The sequence below is a fragment of the Cynocephalus volans genome, chromosome 12 (assembly GCF_027409185.1).
Source record: "Cynocephalus volans isolate mCynVol1 chromosome 12, mCynVol1.pri, whole genome shotgun sequence".
NCBI classification, from domain to species: Eukaryota; Metazoa; Chordata; class Mammalia; order Dermoptera; family Cynocephalidae; genus Cynocephalus; species Cynocephalus volans.
In genome coordinates, this window is record NC_084471.1 from 109,033,741 (window position 1) to 109,057,509 (window position 23,769).

Consider the following 23,769-nt stretch of genomic DNA (forward strand, 5'->3'; position numbering starts at 1 on the left):
CGGTTCTATCCAGATTAAACCGGTTTAAACCATTTCTATCCGGTTCTATTCGGTTTAAACTGGTTTAAAGCATTTCAATCCGGTTCTATCCGGTTTAAACCGGTTTAAACCGGTTCAATCCGATTTTATCCGGCTTAAACCGGTTCTATCCGGTTCTATCCGGTTTAAACCAGTTTAAACCAGTTCATTCCGGATTTATCCGGTTTATACCAGTTTAAACCGGTTCAATGCAGTTTTATCAGGTTTAAACCGGTTTAAGCCGGTTCAATCCCGTTTTATCCGGTTTAAACCATTTCAATCTGGTTTCATCCGGTTTAAACCGGTTTAATCCAGTTCAATCCGGTTTTATCCAGTTTAATCAGGTTTAAACCGGTTCAATCCGGTTTTATCCAGTTTAAACTGTTTCTATCCGGTTCAATCCAGTTGAAACTGGTTTAACCGGTTCAATCTGGTTTTATCCGGTTTAAACCAGTTCTATCCGGTTCTATCCGGTTTAAACCAGTTTAAACCAGTTCTATCCGGTTCTATTCGGTTTAAACTGGTTTAAAGCGGTTCAATCCGGTTCTATCCGGTTTAAACCTTTTCTATCCGGTTCTCTCCGCTTTAAACCGGTTTAAACCAGTTCATTCCGGATTTATCCGGTTTATACCGGTTTAAACCGGTTCAATGCAGTTTTATCTGGTTTAAACCGGTTTAAGCCGGTTCAATCCGGTTTTATCCGGTTTAAACCGTTTCAATCTGGTTTCATCCGGTTTAAACCGGTTTAATCCGGTTCAATCCGGTTTTATCCGTTTTAAACAGGTTTAAACCGGTTCAATCCGGTTTTATCCAGTTTAAACCGGTTCTATCCGGTTCAATCCGGTTGAAACCGGTTTGATCCTTTTAAATCTGCTTTTATCCGGTTGAAACCGGTTCAATCCGGTTTTATCCGGTTGAAACTGGTTTAACCGGTTCAATCCGGTTTTATCCAGTTTGAACCGGTTCTATCCAGTTCTATCCAGTTTAAACTGGTTTAAAAGGGTTCAATCCAGTTTTATCTGGTTTAAACCGGTTCAATCCGGTTTCATCCGGTTTAACACGGTTTGAACCGGTTCTATCCTGTTTAAACTGGTTTTAACCGGTTCTATCCGGTTTTGTCCGGTTTAAACTGGTTCAATCCGGTTCTATCCGGTTTAAACTGGTTTAAACCGGTTCAATCCCGTTTTATCCTGTTTAAACCGGTTTAAACTGGTTCAATCCGGTTTTATCCCGTTTAAACCGGATTAAACCGGTTAAATCCGGTATCATCCGGTTTAAACCGGTTTAAACCAGTTCAATCCGGTTTTATCTGGTGTAAACTGGTTCAATCCGGTTTTATCCTGTTGAAACTGGTTTAACCGGTTCAATCCGGTTTTATCCAGTTTGAACCCGTTCTATCCGGCTCTATCCTGTTTAAACTGGTTTAAACCGGTTCAATCCGGTTTTATCCAGTTTAAACCAGTTCAATCCGGTTTTATCTGGATTAAACCAGGTCAATACGGTTCTATCCGGTTGAAACCGGTTTAAACCGGTTCAATCCGCTTTTATCCGGTTTAAACCGGTTCCATCCAGTTTAGTCCTGATAAAACCGGTTCTTTCCGGTTTAAACCGGTTCAAACCGGTTCAATCCGGGTTTATGCGGTTTAAACCGGTTCAATCCGGTTCTATCCGATTTAAACCGGTTCAACCAGTTCAATCCGGTTTTCTCCGGAATAAACCGGTTCAATCCGGTTCTATCCGATTTAAACCGGTTTAAACCGGTTCAATCCGGTTTTAACCGGTTTAAACCGGTTCAATCCGATTTTCTCCGGTTTAAACCAGTTTAAACCGGTTCAATCCGGTTTTCTCCAGTTTAAACTGGTTTAAACCGGTTCAATTCGGTTTTATCCGGTTTAAACCGGTTTAAACCTGTTCAATCTAGTTTTATCCGTTTTAAACTGGTTCTATCCGGTTCAATCCAGTTTAAATCAGTTCAAACCGGTTCTATCCGGTTTTATCCGGTTTAAACCGGTTCAATCCGTTTCTATCCGGTTTAAACTGGTTCAATCCGCTTTTATCTGGTTTAAACCCGTTTAAACCGGTTCAATCCTCTTTCATCCGGTTTAAACCGATCTATCCGGTTTAAAGCGGTTCAAACCGGATCAATCCGGGTTTATGCGGTTTAAACCGGTTCAATCCGGTTTTATCCGGTTAAAACCTGTTTAAACCGGTTCAGTCCGGTTCTATCCGGTCTAAAGCGGTTCAATCTGCTTTTATCTGGTTTAAACCGGTTTAAACTGGTTCAATCCGGTTTTATCCAGTTTAATTAGGTTTAAACCGGTTCAATCCGGTTTTATCCAGTTTAAACTGGTTCTATCCGGTTCAATCCGGTTGAAACTGGTTTAACCGGTTCAATCCGGTTTTATCCGGTTTAAACCGGTTTAAACCAGTTCAATCCGGTTCTATCCGTTATAAACCAGTTCTATCTTGTTTTATCCGCTTTAAACCGGTTCAATCCGGTTTTATCCTGTTTAAACCATTTCAATCCGTTTTTGTCCACTTTAAACCTGTTTAAACCGGTTCAATATGGTTTTATCCGGTTTAAACCGGTTCAATCCGGTTTTATCCAGTTTAAACACGTTCAATCCGGTTCTATACGGTTCAAACCGGTTTAAACCAGTTCAATCCGGTTTTATCCAGTTTAAACTGGTTTAAACCGGTTCAATCTGGTTTTATCCGGTTTAATCCGGTTTAATCCGGTTTAAACCGTTTCAGTCCCTTTCTATCCGCTTTAAACTAGTTCTATCCTGTTTTATCCGGTTTAAACCAGTTTAAACAGGATGGATCCGGTTTTATCCGGTTTAAACCGGTTCAATGCGGTTTTATCCTGTTTAAACCATTTTAAACTGGTTCAATTCGGTTTTATCCTGTTTAAACCAGTTCAATCCGGTTTTATCCACCTTAAACTGGTTTAAACTGGTTCAATCCGGTTCTATCCGTTTTAAACCAGTTTAAACCGGTTCAATCCGGTTTAAACTTATTCAATCCGGTTTTATCCGGTTTAAACTGGTTTAATCCGGTTCAATCTGCTTTTTTCCGGTTTAAATCCGTTCTATCCTGTTTTATCTGGTTTAAACCGGTTTCAACCGCTTCAATCTGGTTCAACCCGGTTCTATCCGGTTTTATCTGGTTTAAACCAGTTTAAACCGGATCAATCCTGTTTTATCCAGTTTAAACCGGTTCAGTCCGGTTTTATCCGGTTTAAACAGGTTCAATCCGTTTTTTCTGGTTTAAACCGGTTCAATCCAGTTCTATCCAGTTTAAACGGTTTCCATCCGGTTTTATCCGGTTTAAACCGGTTCAATCCGGTTTCATTAGGTTAAACACGTTCAATCCGGTTCTATACGGTGCACACCGGTTTAAACCGGTTCAATCTGGTTTTATCCAGTTTAAACCGGTTCAATCGGTTTTATCCAGTTTAAACCAGTTCAATCCGGTTTTATTTACTTTTAAACGGTTTACACCGGTTCAATCCGATTTTATCCTGTTTAAACCGGTTTAAACCGGTTCAATCCAGTTCTATCCGGTTTATACCAGTTCTATCTTGTTTTATCCGGTTTAAACCAGTTCAATCCGATTCTATCCGGTTTAAACCGGTTTAAACCGGTTCAATCCGGTTTTATCCGGTTAAAACCGGTTTAAACCGGTTCAGTCCGGTTCTATCCGGTCTAAAGCGGTTCAATCTGCTTTTATCTGGTTTAAACCGGTTTAAACTGGTTCAATCCGGTTTTATATGTATTAAACCAGTTTAAACTGGTTCAATCTGATTTTATCCTGTTTAAACCAGTTTAAACCGGTTCAATCCGGTTTTATCCGGTTTAAAACAGTTCAATCCGGTTTTATCCGGTTTAAACCGGTTCAATCCGTTTCTATCCGGTTTAAACCGGTTTAAACCGGTTCTATCCGGTTCTATCCAGATTAAACCGGTTTAAACCATTTCTATCCGGTTCTATTTGGTTTAAACTGGTTTAAAGCGTTTCAATCCGGTTCTATCCGGTTTAAACCGGTTTAAACCGGTTCAATCCGATTTTATCCGGCTTAAACCGGTTCTATCCGGTTTAAACCAGTTTAAACCAGTTCATTCCGGATTTATCCGGTTTATACCAGTTTAAACCGGTTCAATGCAGTTTTATCAGGTTTAAACCGGTTTAAGCCGGTTCAATCCCGTTTTATCCGGTTTAAACCGTTTCAATCTGGTTTCATCCGGTTTAAACCGGTTTAATCCAGTTCAATCCGGTTTTATCCAGTTTAATCAGGTTTAAACCGGTTCAATCCAGTTTTATCCAGTTTAAACTGTTTCTATCCGGTTCAATCCGGTTGAAACTGGTTTAACCGGTTCAATCCGGTTTTATCCGGTTTAAACCAGTTCTATCCGGTTCTATCCGGTTTAAACCAGTTTAAACCAGTTCTATCCGGTTCTATTCGGTTTAAACTGGTTTAAAGCGGTTCAATCCGGTTCTATCCGGTTTAAACCTTTTCTATCCGGTTCTCTCCGCTTTAAACCGGTTTAAACCAGTTCATTCCGGATTTATCCGGTTTATACCGGTTTAATCCGGTTCAATGCAGTTTTATCTGGTTTAAACCGGTTTAAGCCGGTTCAATCCGGTTTTATCTGGTTTAAACCGTTTCAATCTGGTTTCATCCGGTTTAAAACGGTTTAAAACGGTTCAATCCCTTTCTATCTGCTTTAAACCAGTTCTATCCAGTTTTATCTGGTTTAAACCGGTTTAAACCGGTTCAATCCGGTCCTATCCGTTTTTATCCTGTTTAAACCGGTTCAATCCGGTTTTATCTAGTTTAAACCGGTTTAAACCGGTTCAATCCGTTTTTATCCGGTTTAAACCGGTTTAAATTGGTTCAATCTGGTTTTATCAAGTTTAAACCGGTTCAATCCGGTTTTAACCGATTTAAACCAGTTTAAACCGGTTCAATCTGATTTTATCCTGTTTAAACCGGTTTAAACCGGTTCAATCCAGTTCTATCCCGTTTATACCAGTTCTATCTTGTTTTATCCGGTTTAAACCAGTTCAATCCGATTCTATCCGGTTTAAATCGGTTTAAACCGGTTCAATCCGGTTTTATCCGGTTAAAACCGGTTTAAACCGGTTCAGTCCAGTTCTATCCGGTCTAAAGCGGTTCAATCTGCTTTTATCTGGTTTAAACTGGTTCAATCTGATTTTATCCTGTTTAAACCAGTTTAAACCGGTTCAATCCGGTTTTATACGGTTTAAAACAGTTCAATCCGGTATTATCCGGTTTAACCCGTTTTATACCGTTTCAATCCGTTTCTATCCGGTTTAAACCGGTTTAAACCGGTTCAATCCGTTTTTATCCGGTTTAAACTGGTTCAATCCGCTTTTATCCGGTTTAAACCGATCTATCCGGTTTAAAGCGGTTCAAACCAGATCAATCCGGTTTTATGCGGTTTAAACCGGTTCAATCCGGTTCTATCCGATTTAAACCGGTTCAACCAGTTCAATCCGTTTTTCTCCGGTTTCAACCGGTTCAATTCGGTTTTATCCGGATTAAACCGGTTTAAACCTGTTCAATCTAGTTTTATCCGTTTTAAACTGGTTCTACCCGGTTCTATCCCGTTTAAACAAGTTTAAACCGGTTCTATCCGGTTTTATTCGGTTTAAACCGGTTCAATCCGTTTCTATCCGGTTTAAACCCGTTTAAACCGGTTCTATCCGGTTCTATCCAGATTAAACCGGTTTAAACCATTTCTATCCGGTTCTATTCGGTTTAAACTGGTTTAAAGCATTTCAATCCGGTTCTATCCGGTTTAAACCGGTTTAAACCGGTTCAATCCGATTTTATCCGGCTTAAACCGGTTCTATCCGGTTCTATCCGGTTTAAACCAGTTTAAACCAGTTCATTCCGGATTTATCCGGTTTATACCAGTTTAAACCGGTTCAATGCAGTTTTATCAGGTTTAAACCGGTTTAAGCCGGTTCAATCCCGTTTTATCCGGTTTAAACCATTTCAATCTGGTTTCATCCGGTTTAAACCGGTTTAATCCAGTTCAATCCGGTTTTATCCAGTTTAATCAGGTTTAAACCGGTTCAATCCGGTTTTATCCAGTTTAAACTGTTTCTATCCGGTTCAATCCGGTTGAAACTGGTTTAACCGGTTCAATCTGGTTTTATCCGGTTTAAACCAGTTCTATCCGGTTCTATCCGGTTTAAACCAGTTTAAACCAGTTCTATCCGGTTCTATTCGGTTTAAACTGGTTTAAAGCGGTTCAATCCGGTTCTATCCGGTTTAAACCTTTTCTATCCGGTTCTCTCCGCTTTAAACCGGTTTAAACCAGTTCATTCCGGATTTATCCGGTTTATACCGGTTTAAACCGGTTCAATGCAGTTTTATCTGGTTTAAACCGGTTTAAGCCGGTTCAATCCGGTTTTATCCGGTTTAAACCGTTTCAATCTGGTTTCATCCGGTTTAAACCGGTTTAATCCGGTTCAATCCGGTTTTATCCGTTTTAAACAGGTTTAAACCGGTTCAATCCGGTTTTATCCAGTTTAAACCGGTTCTATCCGGTTCAATCCGGTTGAAACCGGTTTGATCCTTTTAAATCTGCTTTTATCCGGTTGAAACCGGTTCAATCCGGTTTTATCCGGTTTAAACCAGTTTAAACCGGTTCAATCCAATTTTATCCGGTTTAAACCGGTTTAAACTGACTCAAACTGGTTTTATCAGGTTTAAACCGGTTCAAACCGGATCACTCCGGTTTTATCTGGTTTAAACCGGTTCAATCCGGTTTTATCCGGTTGAAACTGGTTTAACCGGTTCAATCCGGTTTTATCCAGTTTGAACCGGTTCTATCCAGTTCTATCCAGTTTAAACTGGTTTAAAAGGGTTCAATCCAGTTTTATCTGGTTTAAACCGGTTCAATCCGGTTTCATCCGGTTTAACACGGTTTGAACCGGTTCTATCCTGTTTAAACTGGTTTTAACCGGTTCTATCCGGTTTTGTCCGGTTTAAACTGGTTCAATCCGGTTCTATCCGGTTTAAACTGGTTTAAACCGGTTCAATCCCGTTTTATCCTGTTTAAACCGGTTTAAACTGGTTCAATCCGGTTTTATCCCGTTTAAACCGGATTAAACCGGTTAAATCCGGTATCATCCGGTTTAAACCGGTTTAAACCAGTTCAATCCGGTTTTATCTGGTGTAAACTGGTTCAATCCGGTTTTATCCTGTTGAAACTGGTTTAACCGGTTCAATCCGGTTTTATCCAGTTTGAACCCGTTCTATCCGGCTCTATCCTGTTTAAACTGGTTTAAACCGGTTCAATCCGGTTTTATCCAGTTTAAACCAGTTCAATCCGGTTTTATCTGGTTTAAACCAGGTCAATACGGTTCTATCCGGTTGAAACCGGTTTAAACCGGTTCAATCCGCTTTTATCCGGTTTAAACCGGTTCCATCCAGTTTAGTCCTGATTAAACCGGTTCTTTCCGGTTTAAACCGGTTCAAACCGGTTCAATCCGGGTTTATGCGGTTTAAACCGGTTCAATCCGGTTCTATCCGATTTAAACCGGTTCAACCAGTTCAATCCGGTTTTCTCCGGAATAAACCGGTTCAATCCGGTTCTATCCGATTTAAACCGGTTTAAACCGGTTCAATCCGGTTTTAACCGGTTTAAACCGGTTCAATCCGGTTTTCTCCGGTTTAAACCGGTTTAAACCGGTTCAATCCGGTTTTCTCCAGTTTAAACTGGTTTAAACCGGTTCAATTCGGTTTTATCCGGTTTAAACCGGTTTAAACCTGTTCAATCTAGTTTTATCCGTTTTAAACTGGTTCTATCCGGTTCAATCCAGTTTAAATCAGTTCAAACCGGTTCTATCCGGTTTTATCCGGTTTAAACCGGTTCAATCCGTTTCTATCCGGTTTAAACTGGTTCAATCCGCTTTTATCTGGTTTAAACCCGTTTAAACCGGTTCAATCCTCTTTCATCCGGTTTAAACCGATCTATCCGGTTTAAAGCGGTTCAAACCGGATCAATCCGGGTTTATGCGGTTTAAACCGGTTCAATCCGGTTTTATCCGGTTAAAACCTGTTTAAACCGGTTCAGTCCGGTTCTATCCGGTCTAAAGCGGTTCAATCTGCTTTTATCTGGTTTAAACCGGTTTAAACTGGTTCAATCCGGTTTTATACGGATTAAACCAATTTAAACTGGTTCAATCTGATTTTATCCTGTTTAAACCAGTTTAAACCGGTTCAATCCGGTTTTATCCGGTTTAAAACAGTTCAATCCGGTTTTATCCGGTTTAACCCGTTTTATACCGTTTCAATCCGTTTCTATCCGGTTTAAACCGGTTTAAACCGGTTCAATCCGTTTTTATCCGGTTTAAACTGGTTCAATCCGCTTTTATCTGGTTTAAACCCGTTTAAACCGGTTCAATCCTCTTTCATCCGGTTTAAACCGATCTATCCGGTTTAAAGCGGTTCAAACCGGATCAATCCGGGTTTATGCGGTTTAAACCGGTTCAATCCGGTTCTATCCGATTTAAACCGGTTCAACCAGTTCAATCCGTTTTTCTCCGGTTTCAACCGGTTCAATTCGGTTTTATCCGGATTAAACCGGTTTAAACCTGTTCAATCTAGTTTTATCCGTTTTAAACTGGTTCTACCCGGTTCTATCCCGTTTAAACCAGTTTAAACCGGGTCTATCCGGTTTTATCCGGTTTAAACCGGTTCAATCCGTTTCTATCCGGTTTAAACCGGTTTAAACCGGTTCTATCCGGTTCTATCCAGATTAAACCGGTTTAAACCATTTCTATCCGGTTCTATTCGGTTTAAACCGGTTTAAAGCATTTCAATCCGGTTCTATCCGGTTTAAACCGGTTTAAACCGGTTCAATCCGATTTTATCCGGCTTAAACCTGTTCTATCCGGTTTAAACCAGTTTAAACCAGTTCATTCCGGATTTATCCGGTTTATACCAGTTTAAACCGGTTCAATGCAGTTTTATCAGGTTTAAACCGGTTTAAGCCGGTTCAATCCCGTTTTATCCGGTTTAAACCATTTCAATCTGGTTTCATCCGGTTTAAACCGGTTTAATCCAGTTCAATCCGGTTTTATCCAGTTTAATCAGGTTTAAACCGGTTCAATCCGGTTTTATCCAGTTTAAACTGTTTCTATCCGGTTCAATCCGGTTGAAACTGGTTTAACCGGTTCAATCCGGTTTTATCCGGTTTAAACCAGTTCTATCCGGTTCTATCCGGTTTAAACCAGTTTAAACCAGTTCTATCCGGTTCTATTCGGTTTAAACTGGTTTAAAGCGGTTCAATCCGGTTCTATCCGGTTTAAACCTTTTCTATCCGGTTCTCTCCGCTTTAAACCGGTTTAAACCAGTTCATTCCGGATTTATCCGGTTTATACCGGTTTAAACCGGTTCAATGCAGTTTTATCTGGTTTAAACCGGTTTAAGCCGGTTCAATCAGGTTTTATCCGGTTTAAACCGTTTCAATCTGGTTTCATCCGGTTTAAACCGGTTTAATCCGGTTCAATCTGGTTTTATCCGTTTTAAACAGGTTTAAACCGGTTCAATCCGGTTTTATCCAGTTTAAACCGGTTCTATCCGGTTCAATCCGGTTGAAACCGGTTTGATCCTTTTAAATCTGCTTTTATCCGGTTGAAACCGGTTCAATCCGGTTTTATCCGGTTTAAACCAGTTTAAACCGGTTCAATCCAATTTTATCCGGTTTAAACCGGTTTAAACTGACTCAATCCGGTTTTATCAGGTTTAAACCGGTTCAATCCGGATCACTCCGGTTTTATCTGGTTTAAACCGGTTCAATCCGGTTTTATCCGGTTGAAACTGGTTTAACCGGTTCAATCCGGTTTTATCCAGTTTGAACCGGTTCTATCCAGTTCTATCCAGTTTAAACTGGTTTAAAAGGGTTCAATCCAGTTTTATCTGGTTTAAACCGGTTCAATCCGGTTTCATCCGGTTTAAAACGGTTTGAACCGGTTCTATCCTGTTTAAACTGGTTTTAACCGGTTCTATCCGGTTTTGTCCGGTTTAAACTGGTTCAATCCGGTTCTATCCGGTTTAAACTGGTTTAAACCGGTTCAATCCCGTTTTATCCTGTTTAAACCGGTTTAAACCGGTTCAATCCGGTTTTATCCCGTTTAAACCGGATGAAACCGGTTAAATCCGGTTTCATCCGGTTTAAACCGGTTTAAACCAGTTCAATCCGGTTTTATCTGGTGTAAACTGGTTCAATCCGGTTTTATCCTGTTGAAACTGGTTTAACCGGTTCAATCCGGTTTTATCCAGTTTGAACCCGTTCTATCCGGCTCTATCCTGTTTAAACTGGTTTAAACCGGTTCAATCCGGTTTTATCCAGTTTAAACCAGTTCAATCCGGTTTTATCTGGTTTAAACCAGTTCAATACGGTTCTATCCGGTTGAAACCGGTTTAAACCGGTTCAATCCGCTTTTATCCGGTTTAAACCGGTTCCATCCAGTTTAATACTGATTAAACCGGTTCTTTCCGGTTTAAACCGGTTCAAACCGGTTCAATCCGGGTTTATGCGGTTTAAACCGTTTCAATCCGGTTCTATCTGATTTAAACCGGTTCAACCAGTTCAATCCGGTTTTCTCCGGAATAAACCGGTTCAATCCGGTTCTATCCGATTTAAACCGGTTTAAACCGGTTCAATCCGGTTTTATCCAGTTTAAACTGGTTCTATCCGGTTCAATCCGGTTGAAACTGGTTTAACCGGTTCAATCCGGTTTTATCCGGTTTAAACTGTTTCAATCTGGTTTCATCCGGTTTAAACCGGTTTAATCCGGTTCAATCCGGTTTTATCCAGTTTAATCAGGTTTAAACCGGTTCAATCCGGTTTTATCCAGTTTAAACTGGTTCTATCCGGTTCAATCCGGTTGAAACTGGTTTAACCGGTTCAATCCGGTTTTATCCGGTTTAAACCTTTTCTATCCGGTTCTATCCGGTTTAAACCGGTTTAAACCAGTTCATTCCGGATTTATCCGGTTTATACCGGTTTAAACCGGTTCAATGCAGTTTTATCTGGTTTAAACCGGTTTAAGCCGGTTCTATCCGGATTAAACTTATTCAATCCGGTTTTATCCGGTTTAAACTGGTTTAATCCGGTTCAATCTGCTTTTTTCCGGTTTAAATCCGTTCTATCCTGTTTTATCTGGTTTAAACCGGTTTCAACCGCTTCAATCTGGTTCAACCCGGTTCTATCCGGTTTTATCTGGTTTAAACCAGTTTAAACCGGATCAATCCGGTTTTATCCAGTTTAAACCGGTTCAGTCCGGTTTTATCCGGTTTAGACAGGTTCAATCCGGTTTTTCTGGTTTAAACCAGTTCAATCCAGTTCTATCCAGTTTAAATGGTTTCCATCCGGTTTTATCCGGTTTAAACCGGTTCAATCCGGTTTCATCCGGTTAAACACGTTCAATCCGGTTCTATACGGTTCACACCGGTTTAAACCGGTTCAATCCGGTTTTATCCAGTTTAAACCGGTTCAATCGGTTTTATCCAGTTTAAACCAGTTCAATCCGGTTTTATCCACTTTTAAACGGTTTACACCGGTTCAATCCGGTTCTATCCGGTTTAAACCGGTTCTATCCGGTTTTATCTGGTTTAAACCGGTTGGAACCGGTTCAATCCGGTTCTATCCGGTTTAAACCGGTTTAAACCGGTTCAATCCAGTTCTATCCGGTTTATACCGGTTCAATCCTCTTCTATCCAGTGTAAACCGGTTCTTTCCAGTTTAATCTGGTTTAAACTGGTTCAATCCGATTTTATCCAGTTTAAACCGGTTCTATCCGGTTTCATCTGGCTTAAACCGGTTTATACTGGTTCAGTCTGGTTCTATCAGTTTTTATCCGGTTTAAACCAGTTCAATCCGGTTTTATCGTATTTAAACCAGTTTAAACCGGATCAATCCGGTTTTATCAGGTTTTAACTGGTTCAGTCCGGTTTTATCCATGTTAAACAGGTTCAATCCGGTTTTTCTGGTTTAAACCGGTTCAATCCGGTTCTATCCGGTTTAAACACGTTCAATCCGGTTCTATACGGTTCAAACTGGTTTAAACCGGTTCAATCCGGTTTTATCCGGTTTAAACCGGTTCAATCCGGTTTTAACCGATTTAAACCAGTTTAAACCGGTTCAATCCGATTTTATCCTGTTTAAACCGGTTTAAACCGGTTCAATCCAGTTCTATCCGGTTTATACCAGTTCTATCTTGTTTTATCCGGTTTAAACCAGTTCAATCCGATTCTATCCGGTTTAAACCGGTTTAAACCGGTTCAATCCGCTTTTATCCGGTTAAAACCGGTTTAAACCGGTTCAGTCCAGTTCTATCCGGTCTAAAGCGGTTCAATCTGCTTTTATCTGGTTTAAACCGGTTTAAACTGGTTCAATCCGGTTTTATACGGATTAAACCAGTTTATACTGGTTCAATCTGATTTTATCCTGTTTAAACCAGTTTAAACCGGTTCAATCCGGTTTTATACGGTTTAAAACAGTTCAATCCGGTTTTATCCGGTTTAACCCGTTTTATACCGTTTCAATCCGTTTCTATCCGGTTTAAACCGGTTTAAACCGGTTCAATCCGTTTTTATCCGGTTTAAACTGGTTCAATCCGCTTTTATCTGGTTTAAACCCGTTTAAACCGGTTCAATCCTCTTTTATCCGGTTTAAAACGATCTATCCGGTTTAAAGCGGTTCAAACCGGATCAATCCGGGTTTATGCGGTTTAAACCGGTTCAATCCGGTTCTATCCGATTTAAACCGGTTCAACCAGTTCAATCCGTTTTTCTCCGGTTTCAACCGGTTCAATTCGGTTTTATCCGGATTAAACCGGTTTAAACCTGTTCAATCTAGTTTTATCCGTTTTAAACTGGTTCTACCCGGTTCTATCCCGTTTAAACCAGTTTAAACCGGGTCTATCCGGTTTTATCCGGTTTAAACCGGTTCAATCCGTTTCTATCCGGTTTAAACCGGTTTAAACCGGTTCTATCCGGTTCTATCCAGATTAAACCGGTTTAAACCATTTCTATCCGGTTCTATTCGGTTTAAACCGGTTTAAAGCATTTCAATCCGGTTCTATCCGGTTTAAACCGGTTTAAACCGGTTCAATCCGATTTTATCCGGCTTAAACCTGTTCTATCCGGTTTAAACCAGTTTAAACCAGTTCATTCCGGATTTATCCGGTTTATACCAGTTTAAACCGGTTCAATGCAGTTTTATCAGGTTTAAACCGGTTTAAGCCGGTTCAATCCCGTTTTATCCGGTTTAAACCATTTCAATCTGGTTTCATCCGGTTTAAACCGGTTTAATCCAGTTCAATCCGGTTTTATCCAGTTTAATCAGGTTTAAACCGGTTCAATCCGGTTTTATCCAGTTTAAACTGTTTCTATCCGGTTCAATCCGGTTGAAACTGGTTTAACCGGTTCAATCCGGTTTTATCCGGTTTAAACCAGTTCTATCCGGTTCTATCCGGTTTAAACCAGTTTAAACCAGTTCTATCCGGTTCTATTCGGTTTAAACTGGTTTAAAGCGGTTCAATCCGGTTCTATCCGGTTTAAACCTTTTCTATCCGGTTCTCTCCGCTTTAAACCGGTTTAAACCAGTTCATTCCGGATTTATCCGGTTTATACCGGTTTAAACCGGTTCAATGCAGTTTTATCTGGTTTAAACCGGTTTAAGCCGGTTCAATCCGGTTTTATCCGGTTTAAACCGTTTCAATCTGGTTTCATCCGGTTTAAACCTGTTTAATCCGGTTCAATCTGGTTTTATCCGATTTAAACAGGTTTAAACCGGTTCAATCCGGTTTTATCCAGTTTAAACCGGTTCTATCCGGTTCAATCCGGTTGAAACCGGTGTGATCCTTTTAAATCTGCTTTTATCCGGTTGAAACCGGTTCAATCCGGTTTTATCCGGTTTAAACCAGTTTAAACCGGTTCAATCCAATTTTATCCGGTTTAAACCGGTTTAAACTGACTCAATCCGGTTTTATCAGGTTTAAACCGGTTCAAACCGGATCACTCCGGTTTTATCTGGTTTAAACCGGTTCAATCCGGTTTTATCCGGTTGAAACTGGTTTAACCGGTTCAATCCGGTTTTATCCAGTTTGAACCGGTTCTATCCAGTTTTATCCAGTTTAAACTGGTTTAAAAGGGTTCAATCCAGTTTTATCTGGTTTAAACCGGTTCAATCCGGTTTCATCCGGTTTAAAACGGTTTGAACCGGTTCTATCCTGTTTAAACTGGTTTTAACCGGTTCTATCCGGTTTTGTCCGGTTTAAACTGGTTCAATCCGGTTCTATCCGGTTTAAACTGGTTTAAACCGGTTCAATCCCGTTTTATCCTGTTTAAACCGGTTTAAACCGGTTCAATCCGGTTTTATCCCGTTTAAACCGGATGAAACCGGTTAAATCCGGTATCATCCAGTTTAAACCGGTTTAAACCAGTTCAATCCGGTTTTATCTGGTGTAAACTGGTTCAATCCGGTTTTATCCTGTTGAAACTGGTTTAACCGGTTCAATCCTGTTTTATCCAGTTTGAACCCGTTCTATCCGGCTCTATCCTGTTTAAACTGGTTTAAACCGGTTCAATCCGGTTTTATCCAGTTTAAACCAGTTCAATCCGGTTTTATCTGGTTTAAACCAGTTCAATACGGTTCTATCCGGTTGAAACCGGTTTAAACCGGTTCAATCCGCTTTTATCCGGTTTAAACCGGTTCCATCCAGTTTAATACTGATTAAACCGGTTCTTTCCGGTTTAAACCGGTTCAAACCGGTTCAATCCGGGTTTATGCGGTTTAAACCGGTTCAATCCGGTTCTATCCGATTTAAACCGGTTCAACCAGTTCAATCCGGTTTTCTCCGGAATAAACCGGTTCAATCCGGTTCTATCCGATTTAAACCGGTTTAAACCGGTTCAATCCGGTTTTATCCAGTTTAAACTGGTTCTATCCGGTTCAATATGGTTGAAACTGGTTTAACCGGTTCAATCCGGTTTTATCCGGTTTAAACCGTTTCAATCTGGTTTCATCCGGTTTAAACCGGTTTAATCTGGTTCAATCCGGTTTTATCCAGTTTAATCAGGTTTAAACCGGTTCAATCCGGTTTTATCCAGTTTAAACTGGTTCTATCCGGTTCAATCCGGTTGAAACTGGTTTAACCGGTTCAATCCGGTTTTATCCGGTTTAAACCTTTTCTATCCGGTTCTATCCGGTTTAAACCGGTTTAAACCAGTTCATTCCGGATTTATCCGGTTTATACCGGTTTAAACCGGTTCAATGCAGTTTTATCTGGTTTAAACCGGTTTAAGCCGGTTCTATCCGGATTAAACTTATTCAATCCGGTTTTATCCGGCTTAAACTGGTTTAATCCAGTTCAATCTGCTTTTTTCCGGTTTAAATCCGTTCTATCCTGTTTTATCTGGTTTAAACCGGTTTCAACCGCTTCAATCTGGTTCAACCCGGTTCTATCCGGTTTTATCTGGTTTAAACCAGTTTAAACCGGATCAATCCGGTTTTATCCAGTTTAAACCGGTTCAGTCCGGTTTTATCCGGTTTAGACAGGTTCAATCCGGTTTTTCTGGTTTAAACCGGTTCAATCCAGTTCTATCCAGTTTAAACGGTTTCCATCCGGTTTTATCCGGTTTAAACCGGTTCAATCCGGTTTCATCCGGTTAAACACGTTCAATCCGGTTCTATACGGTTCACACCGGTTTAAACCGGTTCAATCCGGTTTTATCCAGTTTAAACCGGTTCAATCGGTTTTATCCAGTTTAAACCAGTTCAATCCGGTTTTATCCACTTTTAAACGGTTTACACCGGTTCAATCCGGTTCTATCCGGTTTAAACTGGTTCTATCCGGTTTCATCCGGTTTCAACCGGTTCAATCCGGTTTTATCCAGTTTCAACCGGTTCTATCCGGTTTTATCTGGTTTAAACCAGTTGGAACCGGTTCAATCCGGTTTTATCCAGTTTAAACCAGTTCAATCCGGTTTTATCTGGTTTAAACCAGATCAATACGGTTCTATCCGGTTGAAACCGGTTTAAACCGGTTCAATCCGCTTTTATCCGGTTTAAACCGGTTCCATCCAGTTTAGTCCTGATAAAACCGGTTCTTTCCGGTTTAAACCGGTTCAAACCGGTTCAATGCGGGTTTATGCGGTTTAAACCGGTTCAATCCGGTTCTATCCGATTTAAACCGTTTCAACCAGTTCAATCCGGTTTTCTCCGGAATAAACCGGTTCAATCCGGTTCTATCCGATTTAAACCGGTTTAAACCGGTTCAATCCGGTTTTAACCGGTTTAAACCGGTTCAATCCGGTTTTCTCCGGTTTAAACCGGTTTAAACCGGTTCAATCCGGTTTTCTCCAGTTTAAACTGGTTTAAACCGGTTCAATTCGGTTTTATCCGGTTTAAACCGGTTTAAACCTGTTCAATCTAGTTTTATCCGTTTTAAACTGGATCTATCCGGTTCTATCCAGTTTAAATCAGTTCAAACCGGTTCTATCCGGTTTTATCCGGTTTAAACCGGTTCAATCCGTTTCTATCCGGTTTAAACAGGTTCAATCCGCTTTTATCTGGTTTAAACCCGTTTAAACCGGTTCAATCCTCTTTCATCCGGTTTAAACCGATCTATCCGGTTTAAAGCGGTTCAAACCGGATCAATCCGGGTTTATGCGGTTTAAACCGGTTCAATCCGGTTTTATCCGGTTAAAACCTGTTTAAACCGGTTCAGTCCGGTTCTATCCGGTCTAAAGCGGTTCAATCTGCTTTTATCTGGTTTAAACCGGTTTAAACTGGTTCAATCCGGTTTTATACGGATTAAACCAATTTAAACTGGTTCAATCTGATTTTATCCTGTTTAAACCAGTTTAAACCGGTTCAATCCGGTTTTATCCGGTTTAAAACAGTTCAATCCGGTTTTATCCGGTTTAACCCGTTTTATACCGTTTCAATCCGTTTCTATCCGGTTTAAACCGGTTTAAACCGGTTCAATCCGTTTTTATCCGGTTTAAACAGGTTCAATCCGCTTTTATCTGGTTTAAACCCGTTTAAACCGTTTCAATCCTCTTTCATCCGGTTTAAACCGATCTATCCGGTTTAAAGCGGTTCAAACCGGATCAATCCGGGTTTATGCGGTTTAAACCGGTTCAATCCGGTTCTATCCGATTTAAACCGGTTCAACCAGTTCAATCCGTTTTTCTCCGGTTTCAACCGGTTCAATTCGGTTTTATCCGGATTAAACCGGTTTAAACCTGTTCAATCTAGTTTTATCCGTTTTAAACTGGTTCTACCCGGTTCTATCCCGTTTAAACCAGTTTAAACCGGTTCTATCCGGTTTTATCCGGTTTAAACCGGTTCAATCCGTTTCTATCCGGTTTAAACCGGTTTAAACCGGTTCTATCCGGTTCTATCCAGATTAAACCGGTTTAAACCATTTCTATCCGGTTCTATTCGGTTTAAACAGTTTTAAAGCGTTTCAATCCGGTTCTATCCGGTTTAAACCGGTCTAAACCGGTTCAATCCAATTTTATCCGGCTTAAACCGGTTCTATCCGGTTTAAACCAGTTTAAACCAGTTCATTCCGGATTTATCCGGTTTATACCAGTTTAAACCGGTTCAATGCAGTTTTATCAGGTTTAAACCGGTTTAAGCCGGTTCAATCCCGTTTTATCCGGTTTAAACCGTTTCAATCTGGTTTCATCTGGTTTAAACCGGTTTAATCCAGTTCAATCCGGTTTTATCCAGTTTAATCAGGTTTAAACTGGTTCAATCCGGTTTTATCCAGTTTAAACTGTTTCTATCCGGTTCAATCCGGTTGAAACTGGTTTAACCGGTTAAATCCGGTTTTATCCGGTTTAAACCAGTTCTATCCGGTTCTATTCGGTTTAAACTGGTTTAAAGCGGTTCAATCCGGTTCTATCCGGTTTAAACCTTTTCTATCCGGTTCTCTCCGCTTTAAACCGGTTTAAACCAGTTCATTCCGGATTTATCCGGTTTATACCGGTTTAATCCGGTTCAATGCAGTTTTATCTGGTTTAAACCGGTTTAAGCCAGTTCAATCCGGTTTTATCTGGTTTAAACCGTTTCAATCTGGTTTCATCCGGTTTAAACCGGTTTAAAACGGTTCAATCCCTTTCTATCTGCTTTAAACCAGTTCTATCCAGTTTCATCTGGTTTAAACCGGTTTAAACCGGTTCAATCCGGTCCTATCCGTTTTTATCCTGTTTAAACCGGTTCAATCCGGTTTTATCTAGTTTAAACCGGTTTAAACCGGTTCAATCCGTTTTTTTCCGGTTTAAACCGGTTTAAACTGGTTCAATCTGGTTTTATCAAGTTTAAACCGGTTCAATCCGGTTTTAACCGATTTAAACCAGTTCAAACCGGTTCAATCCGATTTTATCCTGTTTAAACCGGTTTAAACCGGTTCAATCCAGTTCTATCCGGTTTATACCAGTTCTATCTTGTTTTATCCGGTTTAAACCAGTTCAATCCGATTCTATCCGGTTTAAACCGGTTTAAACCGGTTCAATCAGGTTTTATCCGGTTAAAACCGGTTTAAACCGGTTCAGTCCAGTTCTATCCGGTCTAAAGCGGTTCAATCTGCTTTTATCTGGGTTAAACCGGTTTAAACTGGTTCAATCCGGTTTTATACGGATTAAACCAGTTTAAACTGGTTCAATCTGATTTTATCCTGTTTAAACCAGTTTAAACCGGTTCAATCCGGTTTTATACGGTTTAAAACAGTTCAATCCGGTTTTATCCGGTTTAACCCGTTTTATACCGTTTCAATCCGTTTCTATCCGGTTTAAACCGGTTTAAACCGGTTCAATCCGTTTTTATCCGGTTTAAACTGGTTCAATCCGCTTTTATCTGGTTTAAACCCGTTTAAACCGGTTCAATCCTCTTTTATCCGGTTTAAACCGATCTATCCGGTTTAAAGCGGTTCAAACCGGATCAATCCGGGTTTATGCGGTTTAAACCGGTTCAATCCGGTTCTATCCGATTTAAACCGGTTCAACCAGTTCAATCCGTTTTTCTCCGGTTTCAACCGGTTCAATTCGGTTTTATCCGGATTAAACCGGTTTAAACCTGTTCAATCTAGTTTTATCCGTTTTAAACTGGTTCTACCCGGTTCTATCCCGTTTAAACCAGTTTAAACCGGGTCTATCCGGTTTTATCCGGTTTAAACCGGTTCAATCCGTTTCTATCCGGTTTAAACCGGTTTAAACCGGTTCTATCCGGTTCTATCCAGATTAAACCGGTTTAAACCATTTCTATCCGGTTCTATTCGGTTTAAACCGGTTTAAAGCATTTCAATCCGGTTCTATCCGGTTTAAACCGGTTTAAACCGGTTCAATCCGATTTTATCCGGCTTAAACCTGTTCTATCCGGTTTAAACCAGTTTAAACCAGTTCATTCCGGATTTATCCGGTTTATACCAGTTTTAACCGGTTCAATGCAGTTTTATCAGGTTTAAACCGGTTTAAGCCGGTTCAATCCCGTTTTATCCGGTTTAAACCATTTCAATCTGGTTTCATCCGGTTTAAACCGGTTTAATCCAGTTCAATCCGGTTTTATCCAGTTTAATCAGGTTTAAACCGGTTCAATCCGGTTTTATCCAGTTTAAACTGTTTCTATCCGGTTCAATCCGGTTGAAACTGGTTTAACCGGTTCAATCCGGTTTTATCCGGTTTAAACCAGTTCTATCCGGTTCTATCCGGTTTAAACCAGTTTAAACCAGTTCTATCCGGTTCTATTCGGTTTAAACTGGTTTAAAGCGGTTCAGTCCGGTTCTATCCGGTTTAAACCTTTTCTATCCGGTTCTCTCTGCTTTAAACCGGTTTAAACCAGTTCATTCCGGATTTATCCGGTTTATACCGGTTTAAACCGGTTCAATGCAGTTTTATCTGGTTTAAACCGGTTTAAGCCGCTTCAATCCGGTTTTATCCGGTTTAAACCGTTTCAATCTGGTTTCATCCGGTTTAAACCGGTTTAATCCGGTTCAATCCGGTTTTATCCGTTTTAAACAGGTTTAAACCGGTTCAATCCGGTTTTATCCAGTTTAAACCGGTTCTATCCGGTTCAATCCGGTTGAAACCGGTTTGATCCTTTTAAATCTGCTTTTATCCGGTTGAAACCGGTTCAATCCGGTTTTATCCGGTTTAAACCAGTTTAAACCGGTTCAATCCAATTTTATCCGGTTTAAACCGGTTTAAACTGACTCAATCCGGTTTTATCAGGTTTAAACCGGTTCAAACCGGATCACTCCGGTTTTATCTGGTTTAAACCGGTTCAATCCGGTTTTATCCGGTTGAAACTGGTTTAACCGGTTCAATCCGGTTTTATCCAGTTTGAACCGGTTCTATCCAGTTCTATCCAGTTTAAACTGGTTTAAAAGGGTTCAATCCAGTTTTATCTGGTTTAAACCGGTTCAATCCGGTTTTGTCCGGTTTAAACTGGTTCAATCCGGTTCTATCCGGTTTAAACTGGTTTAAACCGGTTCAATCCCGTTTTATCCTGTTTAAACCGGTTTAAACCGGTTCAATCCGGTTTTATCCAGTTTGAACCCGTTCTATCCGGCTCTATGCTGTTTAAACTGGTTTAAACCGGTTCAATCCGGTTTTATCCAGTTTAAACCAGTTCAATCCGGTTTTATCTGGTTTAAACCAGTTCAATACGGTTCTATCCGGTTGAAACCGGTTTAAACCGGTTCAATCCGCTTTTATCCGGTTTAAACCGGTTCCATTCAGTTTAATACTGATTAAACCGGTTCTTTCCGGTTTAAACCGGTTCAAACCGGTTCAATCCGGGTTTATGCGGTTTAAACCGGTTCAATCCGGTTCTATCTGATTTAAACCGGTTCAACCAGTTCAATCCGGTATTCTCCGGAATAAACCGGTTCAATCCGGTTCTATCCGATTTAAACCGGTTTAAACCGGTTTAATCCGGTTTTATCCAGTTTAAACTGGTTCTATCCGGTTCAATCCGGTTGAAACTGGTTTAACCGGTTCAATCCGGTTTTATCCGGTTTAAACCGTTTCAATCTGGTTTCATCCGGTTTAAACCGGTTTAATCCGGTTCAATCCGGTTTTATCCAGTTTAATCAGGTTTAAACCGGTTCAATCCGGTTTTATCCAGTTTAAACTGGTTCTATCCGGTTCAATCCGGTTGAAACTGGTTTAACCGGTTCAATCCGGTTTTATCCGGTTTAAACCTTTTCTATCCGGTTCTATCCGGTTTAAACCGGTTTAAACCAGTTCATTCCGGATTTATCCGGTTTATACCGGTTTAAACCGGTTCAATGCAGTTTTATCTGGTTTAAACCGGTTTAAGCCGGTTCTATCCGGATTAAACTTATTCAATCCGGTTTTATCCGGTTTAAACTGGTTTAATCCGGTTCAATCTGCTTTTTTCCGGTTTAAATCCGTTCTATCCTGTTTTATCTGGTTTAAACCGGTTTCAACCGCTTCAATCTGGTTCAACCCGGTTCTATCCGGTTTTATCTGGTTTAAACCAGTTTAAACCGGATCAATCCGGTTTTATCCAGTTTAAACCGGTTCAGTCCGGTTTTATCCGGTTTAGACAGGTTCAATCCGGTTTTTCTGGTTTAAACCAGTTCAATCCAGTTCTATCCAGTTTAAACGGTTTCCATCCGGTTTTATCCGGTTTAAACCGGTTCAATCCGGTTTCATCCGGTTAAACACGTTCAATCCGGTTCTATACGGTTCACACCGGTTTAAACCGGTTCAATCCGGTTTTATCCAGTTTAAACCGGTTCAATCGGTTTTATCCAGTTTAAACCAGTTCAATCCGGTTTTATCCACTTTTAAACGGTTTACACCGGTTCAATCCGGTTCTATCCGGTTTAAACCGGTTCTATCCGGTTTCATCCGGTTTCAACCGGTTCAATCCGGTTTTATCCAGTTTCAACCGGTTCTATCCGGTTTTATCTGGTTTAAACCGGTTGGAACCGGTTCAATCCGGTTCTATCCGGTTTAAACCGGTTTAAACCGGTTCAATCCGGTTCTATCCGGTTTATACCGGTTCAATCCTCTTCTATCCAGTGTAAACCGGTTCTTTCCAGTTTAATCTGGTTTAAACTGGTTCAATCCGATTTTATCCAGTTTAAACCGGTTCTATCCGGTTTCATCTGGCTTAAACCGGTTTATACTGGTTCAGTCTGGTTCTATCAGTTTTTATCCGGTTTAAACCAGTTCAATCCGGTTTTATCCTATTTAAACCAGTTTAAACCGGATCAATCCGGTTTTATCAGGTTTTAACTGGTTCAGTCCGGTTTTATCCATGTTAAACAGGTTCAATCCGGTTTTTCTGGTTTAAACCGGTTCAATCCGGTTCTATCCGGTTTAAACACGTTCAATCCGGTTCTATACGGTTCAAACTGGTTTAAACCGGTTCAATCCGGTTTTATCCGGTTTAAACCGGTTCAATCCGGTTTAAACCGGTTCAAACCCTTTCTATCCGCTTTAAAGCAGTTCGATCCTGTTTTATCCGTTTTAAACCGGTTTAAACCGGATCGATACGGTTTTATCCGGTTTAAACCGGTTCAATGCGGTTTTATCCTGTTTAAACCTTTTAAACCGGTTCAATCCGGTTTTATCCTGTTTAAAACAGTTCAATCCGTTTTTATGTAGTTTAAAGCGGTTTAAACCGGTTCAATCCAGTTCTATCCGTTTTAAACCGGTTTAAACCAGTTCAATCCGGTTTAAACTTATTCAATCCAGTTTAATCCTGTTTAAACCGGTTTAATCCGGTTAAATCTGCTTTTTTCCGTTTTAAACACGTTCTATCCGGTTTTATCTGGTTTAAACCGCTTCAATCTGGTTCAACCCGGTTCTATCCGGTTTTATCAGGTTTAAACCAGTTTAAACCGGATCAATCCGGTTTTAACCGGTTCAGTCCTGTTTTATCCGGTTTAAACAGGTCCAATCCGGTTTTTCTGGTTTAAACCGGTTCAATCCAGTTCTATCCAGATTAAAAGGTTTCCATCCGGTTTTATCCGGTTTAAACTGGTTCAATCCAGTTTTATCCGGTTTAATCACGTTCAATCCGGTTCTATACGGTTCACACCGGTTTAAACCGGTTCAATCCGGTTTTATCTGGTTTAAACCGGTTCAATCTGGTTTTATCCGTTTTAAACCAGTTTAAAACGGTTCAATCCCTTTCTATCTGCTTTAAACCAGTTCTATCCAGTTTCATCTGGTTTAAACCGGTTTAAACCGGTTCAATCCGGTCCTATCCCTTTTTATCCTGTTTAAACCGGTTCAATCCGGTTTTATCTAGTTTAAACCGGTTTAAACCGGTTCAATCCGTTTTTATCCGGTTTAAACCGGTTTAAACTGATTCAATCTGGTTTTATCCGGTTTAAACCGGTTTAAAACGGTTCAATCCCTTTCTATCTGCTTTAAACCAGTTCTATCCAGTTTCATCTGGTTTAAACCGGTTTAAACCGGTTCAATCCGGTCCTATCCGTTTTTATCCTGTTTAAACCGGTTCAATCCGGTTTTATCTAGTTTAAACCGGTTTAAACCGGTTCAATACGTTTTTATCCGGTTTAAAACGGTTTAAACTGGTTCAATCTGGTTTTATCAAGTTTAAACCGGTTCAATCCGGTTTTAACCGATTTAAACCATTTTAAATCGGTTCAATCCGATTTTATCCTGTTTAAACCGGTTTAAACCGGTTCA